Below are 14,936 nucleotides of genomic sequence, written 5' to 3'. Positions count from 1 at the left end.
AATATTCATCAGGGATATTGGTCAGTAGTTATTTTTAAGTATATTTTATTGATTATGTTGTTACAGTATTCCCAATTATTTCCCCTTTGCTCCCCTCTGCCAATTACGCCCCTCCCCTCCAGCAATCCCACCCCCCCTTAGTTCATGTCCACGGGTCATGCATATAAGTTCTTTGGCTCCACCCTTTCCTATATTATTCTTAACTCCCCCTTGTCTATTTTGTAACAACCAATTATGCTTCTTAATCCCTGCACCATTTCCCAATTTCTTCCACTTCCTCCTCCCAGCTGATAACCCTCCAAATGATCCCCAAACCTATGATTCTGTTCCAATTCTGGTTTGCTTAGTTGTATTTTTTTATATTTTTTAGATTCAGTTGTTGATAGTTGTGTTTGTTGTCATTTTAATGTTCATAATTTTGATCTTCTTTTTCTTAAGTCCCTTTCACATTTCATATAATAATGGCTTGCTGATGATGACTTCTTTAGCTTTACCTTGTCTGGGGAGCACTTCATCTGCCCTTCAATTCTAAATGATAGTTTTGCTGGATGGAGTAATCTTGGTTGTAAGTCCTTGCTTTTCATCACATTGAAAACTTATTGCCAGCCCCTTCTTGCCTGGAAAGTCACTTGAGAAATCAGCTGAGAATCTTATAGGCACCCTTTTGTAGGTAACTCTCTGCTTTTCCCTTGCTGCTTTTAAGATTCCCTCTTTACCTTTAACCTTTGGCATTTTAATTATGCTGTGTCTTGGTGTGGTCCTCTTTGGGTCTAGCTTGTTTGGGACTCTCTGTGCTTCCTGGACTTGTATGTTTATTTCCTTCACCAAATTTGAGGAGTTTTTCTTCATTATTTTCTCACACAAGCTTTCAATTTCTGGCTCTTCCTCTTCTCCTTCTGGCTCCCCTGTGGTTCAGATGTTGGCATGTTTAAAGTTGTCCTAGAGGTTCCTAAGCCTCTCCTCACTTTTTTTCAATTCTTGTTTTCTCATTCTGTACTGGTTGACTGTTTTTTTCTTCCCTATGTTTCAAATCATTGATTTGAACCTTGGTTTTCTTCCCTTCACCATTGGTTTTGTGTGGATTTTCCTTCGTTTCACTTAGCATAGCCTTCACTTCTTCCCTGACGTGTTTGCCATACTTAAGCATATCTGTCAAGCCTGTGAGCATCTTTATCACCAGTGTTTTGAACTTTATGTCTATAAGGGTGACTATCTCCTCGTCACTTAGTTCTCCCATTGGAACCTTGATTCATTCCCCTTTTTGAGCCCTACTTCTCCGTCTTTTCATCTTGACAGGCTTCTGTGTTTATTTGCCCCTATGTCTTAGGTAGAGCTGTCACATCTGCTATGTTTTTATGTGCAGAGCCTTAGGTATTCATCAGTACAGGGTGACCGGTTTCACCACGTTGTGGCTCTGTACATTGGGGAGGGGTCTGAGAGGGAAAAATGCTGCTTGCTCGGCACTCACCCCTTTTCCAGGCACTTTTCCCACTTCCATATGAATCTGGCACCTCTCTAGCTGTTGCCGTGGCCATTGTTCCCAGAGTGGGTGGGTCTGGGGATGTTCTAGGACTGTGGGGACCCTTTAAACAAGCGAACTATGCTGAAAGACCAGCAGTTTCCTCCTCTGCCCCAACCCCCACTGGTTTGCACAGTCAGAAGCAATGAGGCTTTATTTTCCCCAGAGCTAGGACCATGAGCTGCAGTGTCTTGTCAGGAGCTGGGAATGCTCCCCAGGTTTCCCTCTCCACTTTTTAAAACATATAACTGTGCTTTCTGCCAGTCTGCAGCTGCCGCCACCGCTGCCGCCACCACCGCCGCCACCACACCACGTCCTCTCTGACTGGGCTCCACCCCTCCTACATGTCTGGATGGGTATTTCTTCTTTATATATTTGTTTGTTGGACTCCCATGCAGCTTGATTTTCAAAAACTTCTGGTTGTTTCTTTTTGGGGTAGTTGTATTCCTTCTTAGTTGTGGAGGGCCTCCATCTTGGCTAGAAGTCAGTAGTTTTATTGTAGTGACCATGGCTTTGGTTTTAGAGTAATGCTGGTTTTATAAAATGACTTGGGAAGTATTCACTTCTCTTCAATTTTGGGGTGGGGAAGAGTTTGAGGAGTATTGCTGTTAATTTTTCTTTAAATTATTGGTAGAACTTACCAGTGAAGCCATCTAGTCCTGAGCTTTTCTTTTTTGGGAAGTTTTTAATTACTGATCCAATCTCTTTTCTTGTTATAAGTCAGTTTGTATTTTCTCTTTCTTTATTATTTGCCCAACTTATTTTTTATATGCTTTATTGATTATGCTGTTACTGTTCTCCCAATTTTTTCCCTTTGTTCCCTTCCATCCAGTGACCCCCTCCCTCCAGTTTCCCCACCCTGTTAGTCCATGCCCATTGGTTGTGCATATAGTTCTTCTCAACAGCTTCCTGTCTACTCCACTCCCTCCTACTATACTTCTTAATTCCTGTACCATCTCCTTCCCTTTCCCCACTTCCTGCTCCCTGCTGACCTCTCCCTATAATGTTCCCCATACCTATAATTCTTTTCCCACTCTTGTTGCCTACTTAGTTTGCCTTTGTTTTGTTTCCCTAGCTTCTGTTATTGGTTGTTGTGATACATTTTTCATTTCAATGTTCATAGTTTTGATCTTCCTTCTCCTAAACAAGTCCCTTTAACATTTCACATAACAGTGGTTTGGATCTGATGAACTCCTTCAGTTTTACTTTGTCCTGGAAGCACTTTCTCTGCCCTTCTATTCTGAATGACATCTTCGCTGGATAGAGGAATCGTGGTTGTAGGCTTTTGCTTTTCATTACTTTGAATATTTCTTGACAGTCCCTTCTTGCCCTCAGAGTTTCTTTTGAGAAATCAGCTGAGAGTCTTATTGGGACCCTTTTGTATATAATTCTCTTCTTTCTTGCTGCTTTTAAGATCCTCTCGTTATCCTTAATTTTTGACATTTTGATTATAATGTGTCTTGGTGTGGTTCTCCCTGGGTCCAATTTTTTTGGAACTCTCTGTGGTTCCCGAATCTGTAAGTCTATTTCTTTCCCCAAGTTAGGGAAGTTCATTATCTTTTCACATAATTTTTCGATTTCTAGTTCTTCTTCTTCGCATTCTGGCAACTCTATGATTCGGATGTAGCTGTCCAATAAGTTTCTGAGCCTCTCCTCATTTTCCTCACTTCTTGTTTCCTCTTTCTGCACTGCCTGACTGTTTGTTCATTCCCTATGTTCCAATTTGTTGATTTTATCCCCGGTTTTCTTTCCCTCACCACTAGATTCGTATGTGTTTTTGTTCATTTCAGCATGACTAGCCTTCATTCCTTCCCCATCTTGTTTAAGATCTGCTGTTAAGTCTGTAAACATTCTTATAACCGAAGCTCTGAACTGTGCCTCAGAAAGATTTCCTATCTGCTGCTTCGTTAGATTTGATATTTGCTGTCCATTCAGTTGTGTCACCAGGATCTCTATCATGATCTGTGCCATCCTGATAGTTTTGTGTTTATCTTTGCCTCCTGGGCAGGGCTGTCACACCTCCTACGCTATAGGGGGTGGAGCCCCTTTTACTCATCACAACCAGGTGACCCTTCTCACCATGCTGTGGTGTTTTCTGTGGGGGCGGGGGTTCAAGATGGATTCTTGCTGTTCACTCTCTGTTGAGAGACTGGGAGCCTCCTTCTCCAACCCTATCCCCTCCAGGCCTCACAGTCCAAGGCAATGGGGGTCTGCATTCCCTGGCATTAGAATCGCAAGCTGACAGGTCTGGTCTGCAGCTGGGGGTTCTCCTCAGGCGCTTCTCCCCTCCCCTTAAATACAGTTGTCTGTGCTAACCGTCATCCCACTGACATTGCTGCTGCTGCTGCCGCCAACACAGCTTGACCTCTCCACCCTGGCTTCACCCCTCCTACCCATCCAGACAAGCACCACTTCTTTATAGCTTCATACATTGGACTTCCATTTATTTTCTGGAACTTCTGGTTATTTCTGGTTTTGTGGTAGTTGTATTACTTCTTAGTTGTGGAGGGAGATGGAGCATGTCAGTCTAGGCCTCCATCTTGGCTGGAAGTCTCCTGTGTGTGCCCAACTGATTTTTTACAAAGGTATAAAAGCAATTCAATGGAAAATAGCCTTTTCATGAAATGGTACTGAAGTAATTAGACATCCACAGACAAAATTTAAGGTGATGCAAAAGTAGGTTTACTGTTGTGAGTATACAAAACACAGAGTTTATATTTGTATTATTATTTATTAATTACTCTATTACTTTCCATATGAACAACTGTAAACCTATTTTTGCACCACCCTGTAAAGACAATATAAACCTTCCACTGTACACAAAAATTAACTAAAAGTGGATCATGAAAGTAAATGTAAAACATAAGACTTTAAAAAAATACATATAGGAGAATACTTGGAATCTGAAGCTAAGCAAAAAGTTTTTGACATGGCATCAAAAGAATGATTTATAAAATGAAAAATTTCAAAATAAAATTTTTTTTCTCTGAAAGACTCCATTAGAACAATGAAAGGACAAGATACAGGCTGGGAGAAAATATTTTCAAGCTCCATTTCTGACAAATGATTAATATCTAGCATATGTGAAAAACTCTCAAAACTTAAAAGTGAAAAAAAATAACAACCCAGTTAGAAAATGGACAAAAGATATGAAGAGACATTTCACTGAAGAAGATATGCAGATAGCAAATAAGTACATAAAAAGATGTTCAACATCATGAGCCACTAGGGAGATGCAATTGAAAACCACAATGAGACATCACTGTACATCCAATCAGATGACTCAAATAACTTTAGAAAAATAATATTAGGCAGTGGTAACGCCAAATGCTGGCAAAGATCCAAATAAACAAGATAACGGACACTTTGCTACTGGAAATTTAAAATGGTTAAGTCATGCTGGAAAATAATTTGACAGTGTCTTTTGAAACTAAATATGCACTTACCATATGACCCAGTGTTTGGACTCATGGATGTTTATATTAAATAAGTAAAAACTTGTATTTACCCACAAACCTATACATGGGCCCATAGTAATTGTATTCATATCTCCAAACTGGAACCAACACATATGTCCTTCAACAAGTAGATGGTAAACAAGTCATGTCACATCCATGCTATGGAGTACTTAAAAAGGAACATCTGACTGATACATGCAACAACATGAATGGATCTGAAGGTAATTATACTGAATGAAAAAAGAATCCAATTTCAAAAGGTTACCTACTATATGATTCCACCTTTACAACATTCCTGAAGGAATAAAAGTATAAGGATGGAGAACAGATAAATCCCTGCCAAGAGTTAGGGATGTGTGTGGCTATAAAGGAGTAGCATGAAGGATATCCTTGTGGTACTGGAACAGGTCTGTGTTCATTGCTGTTGTGGTTATATAAATCAATGCAGGGATAAAAGTACATAGGGTGACACACACAGAGACATACACACACACTAGTGCATGTAAAACTGGTGAAATCTCAATAAACTCTGTAGGTTATACCAATACTAATTTCCTGGTTTTCATATTGTCTTGTAGTTACACATTAACTTTGAGGGAAAGTGGATGAAGGGGCCACAGGACATCCTTTGAATATATTTTGTAACTCCCTGTGAATCTATAATTATTTCAAAATAAAATATTTCAAAATATATTTCCACAGCAAGATTTAAGGCTTACATAGATAATTTTTAAGTCAGCATATTGGTTAGAAGATTCATTATGTACTTTTATCCATATACACTACACACTAAAAAAGCATGCTTTTCATAAGAACAAAATACTCAGATTCCAGTTATAGAAGACTTATTTGGTTTATTTTCAGGGAAAAAAGAGGACTTGGTGCCTAGACCTCCATCAGTGGTCACTGTGAGTCCTGGAGGCAGTGTGGGCTGAGTGCTGGCTGCAGCGCTGGAAGCCACAGCACAGGTGCCTGGAAACAAAAGGAGGTAAGCAGGGACATGTTTATTTTATTATTTTATTTTATTTTATTTTATTTGTTTGTTTATTTTGGTGTGGAAACAATGCAAGTTAATCTTGTTCCATTTGCTTTAACCATCAATGCTAAATTATAGCAGTAACACAAAAGGAAAGAGAGGACATCTGAAAAAAACAAGGTCCTTCCCTATCCTATATAGGGGTGTTGGGAAGGCAACAACAGCCTTGTGACAAAGGCTTCTCATGTCAGGAGAATAACTAAAAAAACCCGGAAATTTCTTGTGCCTTTAACCACTGGGAGAATCTAGAGCTGGCAAAGATGCACAACAGTTCCAAATAGGTTATTTTTTAAATCACAGGTTATGTCAATAAGTCATCATGATACCATAACACATTTTGCTTGACATAACATTTTTCAGTAATGACTTTATGTGAGTAAAATCTTAAAGCAGGATTATGTAACAATAACTATCAAGTTCTATGTCAAAGAAAAGACATACTCCTCAATTAAAGAAATGTATCTCTTTTTTAGCTTAAAAACATATAACATGACATTCTTGTAGAAACAGCACAGTATGGCTTCAGTCACTCGAAAATGACTCCAAGCTCCATGCGCCAACAGAAGCTTCTCCAAGTAGCTAAATGAAAAGACAGAACAGTCAATGCAGGTTCAAACAAACCTACCATTTAGAGATAAGAGCCACAAAATGTCATTTCTGCAGTGAATCACAGCTCAGCAGCTCTGCTGTAGAGAATACAACAAAGAAGGTCAGGAAAATGATGCTCCACAATCTGACATGGCAGTTTGTGATAAAGGAATTTTTTAAGCTTCATAAAATAAACTTCTTTTGTCATTAAAAAAGTTAAATGTCACTTTTTTTTCCAGCAAATGCTATTTGGATTTTCACTTGTCACGAACAAGGCTTTGAAGTTAATCTGATAGACAACTAGGGTCTTAATCATAAGGGGTGAGAATTACTTAATGAAAGGACATCATATTGGAAACAAGAACCTTAGGCTCAGCCCCCCAATTTTTTGTCTGATCTGGTACATGTGTTATTGGGGAGAAACCTGAGTCAGGGTTCTCCCCACCACAACGAGCTTGTTCCTTGGTTCTTGCCCCACTCGAAAGAGACAAATTCAAGCAAGAGACAGACACGTATAGTGGAAATGAGATAGCAAGTTTTTTAATGAAGCACATAGAAGCACAAAGCTGCAAGCATGCACCTGGCTAGACTGAATACCCCGCGTATGGAGGAAATAAAGTTGTTAGTAAGAGTGTTAGTAAGTTTGTTCTACACACTTGAGCTAAGGCCACAAGTAAGCACTTAGCTAATCTATGTGCCCTGACTATTGGGGTTCACGGGTTATATACTTCAGTCAGCTTTTAGATTCTCCCTCCTTCTTCCCCTTCTAAACCTTGGAAATAATGTACAGCTGCAAAGACTTTCTTGCTCAGCTAGCAAAGGCTCTTTGTCTTAGTGAAATTGCTACAGCTGCTCCCTTTCCCAGCACGGAGTCTCAAGAGCTCCCCTCCTCCTGTGCTATCCCAGCTTATGATGTTTGGGAAGCCTGGCAATATCACCAGACCAGAGTCAGGACTGCTGAGTCAATGGGTGAGACATGTCACCTTCCTTCTCCCTGCCTTAATTTACTGCCTATCCCACCTAACACATGTAACAAAGTCTTACAGGAATCAGTTCTCCAGTTCCTATAATAAATAAATAAATAAAGCAGGTAAATGTAACTTCTGTAGCACTCCTAAACTGTTTTACCCTCATCTACCTTTTCTTTTTCCACAGCACTTATTACTTTCCTTATTCTAATTACTGTTTATTTTTGCCTCTCTCCTAGAATGAAAGCTCTATGGGAGCTTACTTCATTGTCCATTTTGTTTGCTGATGAATCTTGAACACCTAGAAGCATTCCTAAAATATAGTAGACATTCAGTAAACATTTAAAAAAAATATTTGGGTCACAATTTGTGAGTGAAAATAAAAATCATTTTTTTATTTCTTTTCATATGTGAGTTAAACCCAGTCAATCTTATTCATATGATTAAAACCTTTTGTCTTAATTGTGTTATTTTATTATTTTGTGTGTTATTTTATATTTGCTATGTTTGTCTCTATGAGTTTATATGGGACTTCTAAAAATGTATAGTGTTTAGGAGAGTTTTTATTCTTTTTCTAGTGCCTATATATTTGAGTGCCCTTAGAAAACTGTTTACTAATTTATCTTTTAAATATCTTGTTTATCAGTGTTTAATGGTATACTTTTACTACTATATAATATATATGCAATAAACTGTTTTTACTAGTTTTTGAAAAATTCATTTGCTCTTTTTTCTTTATTTTTATTCTTGACACTATTGTAGATGTTGCCATTTTACCCCTCTTTGCCCCTCTCCTCCCAGCCCCTGCCCTCTTCCCTCTGTTTATTACTACACCATTGTCTATGTCTATGGGTTATGCATGTATTCTTTTTTAATTTATATATGTATATATATTTATATATTTAATTGTTTTTCTATTACAGTTGTCCCATTTTTTCCCTCTTTGCTCTCCCCTGCCCTGCCCACCGCCCCCGTTTCTCACAGTCAATCCCCATTTAGTTGTCCATATCCATGGGTCATTTATACTAGTTCCTTGACTAGACCCTTCCCATTATTTACCCCTTTCCCCCTCCTTCCTCTCCTCTGGTCATTGTTAGCATGTTCCTTGTTTTTTTGTTATTTTTAAAATATTTTTATTAAGGGGAGAGCATGAGCACAGTCCCCCACTACCACAAATTATGCAGTCGAGTTTCCCATATTTGGGGGAAATCACAGGGGTCAGCATATCCGGAGTGCAATGGATAAGCTTTGCCCTGAGAAAACCACCTTCATGATCATGGTATCTCCCTTGCCAGGTAAGTATCAGTAAACAGTTTTTTGAGACTTCCAGCCACAATGGAAGCCTAGACAGATATTCTGCGTCTCTCTCCACAACTAAGAAGGAATAAAACTACCTCATAACTAGAGACAACCAGAAGTTCCAGAAAATTGAGCTGCATGGAAGTACAACAAACAAAGTTATAAAAAAGAAATACTAATCCAGACAGGTAGGAGTGGCGGAGCCAGGGTGGAGAGGACGTGGTATGGTGGTGGCAGCAGCAGTGGCAGTGGCAGGCCAGCAGAAAGCACAGTCACACATTTTAAAAACTAGGGAGGGACACCTGGGGAGCACTCCCAGCAACAGACCAGACTGCACAGCTCACAGTTCCAGTGCAAACCAGTGGGGGTTGGGGCAGAGGCAGAAACTGCCAGTCTCTCAGTGGAGTCTGCTGGTTTAAAAGGCCCCCACAATCCTAGAACGTCTGCAGTCCCACCCACTCTGTGAACTACGGCCAGGGCAACAGCTAGAGAGGCTCCAGTCCCATACAGAAGTGGTAGAGGGGCCTGGAAAAGGGGCAAGTGCTGAGCAAGCAGCATTGTTCCCTCTCAGACCCCTACACCACACACAGCGCCACAATATGGTAAAATGGGTCACCAAGGACTGACAAAAAACTAAGGCTCTGCCCCTAACAACGTAACAGGTACAACAGCTCTACCTAAGACACAGAGGCAAACAAACACAGGAGCCTGTCAAGATGAGAGACAGAGAAGTATGGGTCAAAAGAGGGAATGGATCAAGGTTCCAGTTGGAGAACTAAGTGATGAGGAGATAGCCAACCTAACAAACAAGAAGATAGCCAACCTAACAGATGCAGAGTTCAAAACACTGGTGATAAAGATGCTCACAGACTTGACAGATATGCTTAAGTATGGCAGACACATAAGGAAAGAAGTGAAGGCTATGCTAAGTGAAATGAAGGAATAGCCACAAAAAAACAATGGTGAAGGGAAGGAAACCAGGGTTCAAATCAATAATTTGGAACATAGGGAAGAAAAAAACAGTCAACCAGTACAGGAGGAGGAAACAAGGATGTAAAAAAGTGAGAGGCTTGGGAACCTCTGGGACAACTTTAAGTGTCCCAACATCCGAATCATAGGGGTGTCAGAAGGAGAAGAAGAAGAGCAAGAAATCAAAAGCTTATGTGAAAAAATCATGAAGGAAAACTTCCCAAATTTGGTGAAGGAAATAAACATACAAGTCCAGGAAGCACAGAGAGTCCCAAACAAGCTATACCCAAAGAGGACCACACCAAGACACAGCATAATTAAAATGCCAAAGATGAAAGATAAAGAGAGAATCTTAAAAGCAGCAAGAGAAAAGCAGAGAGTTACCTACAAAGGGGTGCCTATAAGACCATCAGCTGATTTCTCAAAAGAAACTTTGCAGGCAAGAAGGGGCTGACAATAAGTATTCAATGTGATGAAAAGCAAGGACCTACAAACAAGATTACTCTAACCAACAAAGCTATCATTTAGGATGGAAGGGCAGATAAAGTGCTTCCCAGACAAGGCAAAGCTAAAGGAGTTCATAATCACAAAGCCATTATTATATGAAATGTTAAAGGGACTTATTTAAGAAAAAGAAAGTCAACATTATGATCATTAAAATGACAACAAACTCACAGCTATCAACAATGGAATCTAAAAAAAAAACTAAGCAAATGACCAGAACAGGAACAGAATCATAGGTATGGAAATCATTTGCAGAGTTATCAGCTAGGAGGGGGAAGGGGAAGAAATGGGGAAATGGTGCAGGCACTAAGGAGCATAATTGGTAGGTACAAAATAGACAGGGGGAAGTTAAGAATAATATAGGAAAGGGTGAAGCCAAAGAACTTATATGCATGACCCATGAACATGAACTAAGGGGGGTGGGGTTGCTGGAAGGAAATGGGTTACTGGGAAGAGGGGAGCTAAGGGAAAAGAAACTGGGACTAGTGTAACAATATAATCAATAAAATATACTTAAAAAAACAAAAACCACATCTTTTGAATGAATGAATATTCAGGAGAGTTATTCCATAAAATTAGGTAATTCAGTAATTTAATGACTATGAAAATTAGATGATGACTTCAAAGTGGCAGACAGTCATGTGGAAAAAACCTTTCAGAAAAGACTAAGAGTTTGGAACATGAAGGGGCAGGAGGAGGGAGATGTTGAACCATAAATGCACAGCTACATTAATTAAAGAATGAAAGTTTTTGTTTGTTTTTACCTAAAACTTGATATTAAACTTGAATCATAGATAGCATCTCTATTGCTGCAATTTTTAGCTTTGCAATGATTTATTTGCAGGGGAGAAAAGAAATGTTAAATCAAAGTTCTGTTTCTTGGGATGTTTTTAAAATATTAATAAGTTTGGGAGTGGAAGGGAATAATTTACTCTTTTCAGAAAACAAAGCGATCCAGATTATGAGCAGAATGTTACACTGATACACTCTGAGGAAGGGAAAGGGATGCATTACTGAGAGGCAGCAAAGTAAAAGGCGGGTGTTTGGGCCACTGCTGTAGCCTCCGACATAAGGGTGGGAAAAGATGGGGCAGAAATGGGAAAATGTCTACTACAGTACTGAGGACAAGACTTACTGCAGGAAAGGAATAAAATGGCCCACACCATACCCTCTCCCTGTCTCTAGCCAAAGCTGTTCTTGGCTAAAAAATGGAAGAAAATTGATGTGGTTTGAAGTATTACCATAGGGGTGGGAGAAAGGAAGACAAGAAAGCCTGAAATCACCGGCTGTCTGCCTGGTCATAAATGCAGCTGTGAGAAGAGAGCCAAGAACCGAGGTCAGTGAGGATTCAGGCAGGAAGGCAGTAGCGTGTTGTGTTCTGCTGTGGACAGATGGTGGTCTGGGGCACAGGGCAGACTCATGAAACTTCCTCCCTCTCTCTCTCCATTTCTCTCAAACTTGAACTTTGAAGGGAATGATTGAAGGATTTTAAACCCCTTAAGATTTGGTTTTAAAAGAGAAGGCTGGAATCACCTTTCCTACACATACTTGAGAAAATGGTAAACATTTCCCTGGGACTTAAAGACATCTGATTTCTGCCAGATCTGTGTCTATGGTGTTTAGTAGTTCAAGGCTCATGTCACTTATAATTGCTGAGACCACAGAAAGCATGTATCCCAACAGCAGTTAAGAAAAGGAAACAAATGAGTTCAGTATGGCCATTTCCTTATTTACAGACAGGTGCCTTGATAATAGTCTACTGGCACTTTCCTTAACTCAGACTCCTAGTACACAGAAGCCCCTGTTTTCCAATCTATAAAACTGGGACACTTAAATCCACGAATACAGAGACTCTCGGGACTGATTTGAATCAAACACTGGGGCAATAGTTTTTCATCTGTGCTCCAAAACACTAAAAGTCCATGTTGTCACCACCATAGTTTTAGGCATCCACTTCCTGTGGACATATTGCTAAACCATCTAGTCTCTTAGGGACTGCCACTGTAAAAACAGCCCCGACAGGGGTGACCTACCCAGGATCCTGTGGTTATTCCCAGGGAACTACATGTGGCTCCTGAATTCAGCAAGAATTAAGTGTTATTGTGAGGACAATAGAGTCTGTCAAGCTCCCTCACCCTGGATGCCCAGATGCGGGCTGCTTAGAGATAATAATTAGATTCGCATGCACAGCGCACCCACAGTTATATAAGCATTGGTGTCATATTTTGGTTAGTAGCCAGCTTTCTTTATGCATAGAATATAAGGAGTGGAACCCACACGGGAATGCAGTGGCAAGCTGGGGTGAGCAACGTGAGGGTTGAGCAGTGAGCGGCAGGAGTGTGGTTGGTAGCCAGCTGGTGGTTCAGTGCATGCCTGTGGTGGGGGGCCCGAATGAATGCTGTAATATCTGCAATAAATGAATGTCAGAGATTCCAACCTTGCCTCACATATTCTTCTGATTGCTGGACAAGAAGAGACTGCCTTGGTTCTACGACCAAGTTATTTTAATTGCTTAAATGTAATGAAAATATTGTACTGTATCCTTTAAAAGCCAGTATTCAATCATTGATTAAGATACTTTATCCTTCCAAAAGTTAAAATATTAAAAATGTAGAAACAGAAGGTGTTATTGTAAAACAGCAAATATTATTAAACATGCATGGATTGTAAATCACAAGACTGTAATGCATGCCACGCGGGGGTTGTGGGGAGAGAGAAAGAACGTGCCTAGAGCTGGAGAGACAGAGACCCATTGGAATAACAACCTTGGGCTACAGGTAACCAATATTGGGGAAACTGCTTTAGACTTTAAATCTTCCTGGGGGTGGCTGGTTTTCTTTGCTCTATGGATGAGGCCAGCGTGGAACAGAAATGCTCCCAGCCCCCTCGAAATGGGTACCCTGTTAGTAAAAACCTATTTCCTTCCCCACAAATTTTCATGTTATGTGTGTGCACAGCAGCAAAAAGTGGCCAGACCCCAGGCTGCTCAGTTACAGGGCCACACACTCTTCTTAAATGACTTCCAAACAAAATGGCATGGCCACTGTGGGAGACATTTTGGTGGTTTCTTATAAAACAAAACATATTTTTATCATATTATTCAGCAATTGCACTCCTTGGTACTTACTCAAAGTATCTGAAAACTTATATCCACACAAAAACCCAGATGTTTACAGGAAATTTATTCATCATTCCCCAAAACTGGATATTACCAAGGTGTCTTTAAGTTGGGTGAATGGGAAAATAAACTGTGGTATATCCAGACAATGAAATATTCTGCACTAAAAGGAAGTGAGCTATCAAGCCATAAGAGACATGGAGGAAACTTAAATGCACATTATTAAGTGAAAGAAACCAATTTGAAAAGACTGCATACTGAATAATTCTAAGTATATGACATTATAGAAAAGGCAAAACTATGAAGACAGTAAAAAGATCAGTGCAGCGGTTGCCAGGGTATTGGGGAATAAATAGGTGAAGCACAGAAGACTCTTAAGGCAGTATAAACTACTCTGTATGATACTGCAATGCTGGGTACATGTTATTATACATAGAATGTATAACTCCAAGAGTGAATCTCAGGACTTTGGGTGGTTAAAAATAAGTGTGGCTTGGGGCAGCAGAAGAAATTGCCAGTCTCTCAGGAGAGTCCTTTTAAAGGGCCCGCATGGCCTTAGAACATACACAAGCCCACCCATTCTGGGAACCACTACCTGGGCAACAGTTAGAAGGGCAGCAGTTGCATACAGAGAGAGGGGTAAAGTGACTGGAACAGGGCAAGCACTGAGCAAGCCTCCAGCATCCAGGCAACATCATTGTTTCCTCTCATCCATCCCCCACATACAGAGCCACAAAGTGGTGAAGCACATTGTCCCACTCTGACAAATACCTAAGACTCTGCCCCATACAACTTGACAGATTTGACAGATGTGCTAAGACAGGGAGTCAAAGCAGCTCTACACAGAAACAAACACAGGGAGGCTGCCAAATTGAGAAGACAAAGAAATATGGCCCAAATGAAAGAACAGAACAAAATCCAAGAAAAATAACTAAATGAAATGGAGATATCCACCCTATCAGATGCAGAGTTCAAAATGCTGGCGATAAGGATTTTCAGAGAACTTACTGAGTACGGTAAAAGCATAACGGAAGAAATGAAGGCTACGCTAAGTGAAATAAAAAAAAATATACAAGGAACCACCAATGAAGGGAAGGTAGCCAGGGTTCAAATCCATGATTTAGAACATAAGGAAGAAATAAACAGTCACCAGAACAGAATGAAGAAACAAAAATTAAAAAAAACAAAAATGAGGAGAGAATAAGAAGACTCTGGGACACCTCCAGAAGTGCCAACATCTGAATCATAGGGGATGCCAGAAGAAGAGGAAGAGCAAGAAATCGAAAACTTACTTGAAAAAATAATGAAGGAAAACTTCCCTAATTTGGCGACAGAAATAGACATACAAGTCCAGGAAGCACAGAGTCCCAAACAAGTTGGACCCAAAGAGGACCACACCAAGACACAGCATAATTAAAATGCCAAAGGTTAAAGATAATCTTAAAAGCAGCTAGAGAAAAGCAGAGAATTACCTACA

The 14,936-nt window shown here is 40.1% G+C and overlaps 1 non-coding gene across 1 annotated transcript; it reads right to left on the bottom strand.

Moving 5' to 3' along the window:
• Nucleotides 1-8,707: 8,707 nt before the first annotated feature.
• On the bottom strand, nucleotides 8,708-8,872 carry LOC150012447 (U1 spliceosomal RNA). Its single transcript, XR_016510915.1, has one exon. It is a non-coding gene; the product is annotated as a U1 spliceosomal RNA (small nuclear RNA).
• Nucleotides 8,873-14,936: the final 6,064 nt, after the last annotated feature.

This window comes from Furipterus horrens, unplaced genomic scaffold (genome assembly GCF_987537825.1).
Source record: "Furipterus horrens unplaced genomic scaffold, mFurHor1.1.pri manual_scaffold_4, whole genome shotgun sequence".
Lineage (NCBI taxonomy): Eukaryota > Metazoa > Chordata > Mammalia > Chiroptera > Furipteridae > Furipterus > Furipterus horrens.
Note: the sequence above shows the minus strand (reverse complement) of the source record. Positions and strands in the feature narration are given on the sequence as shown.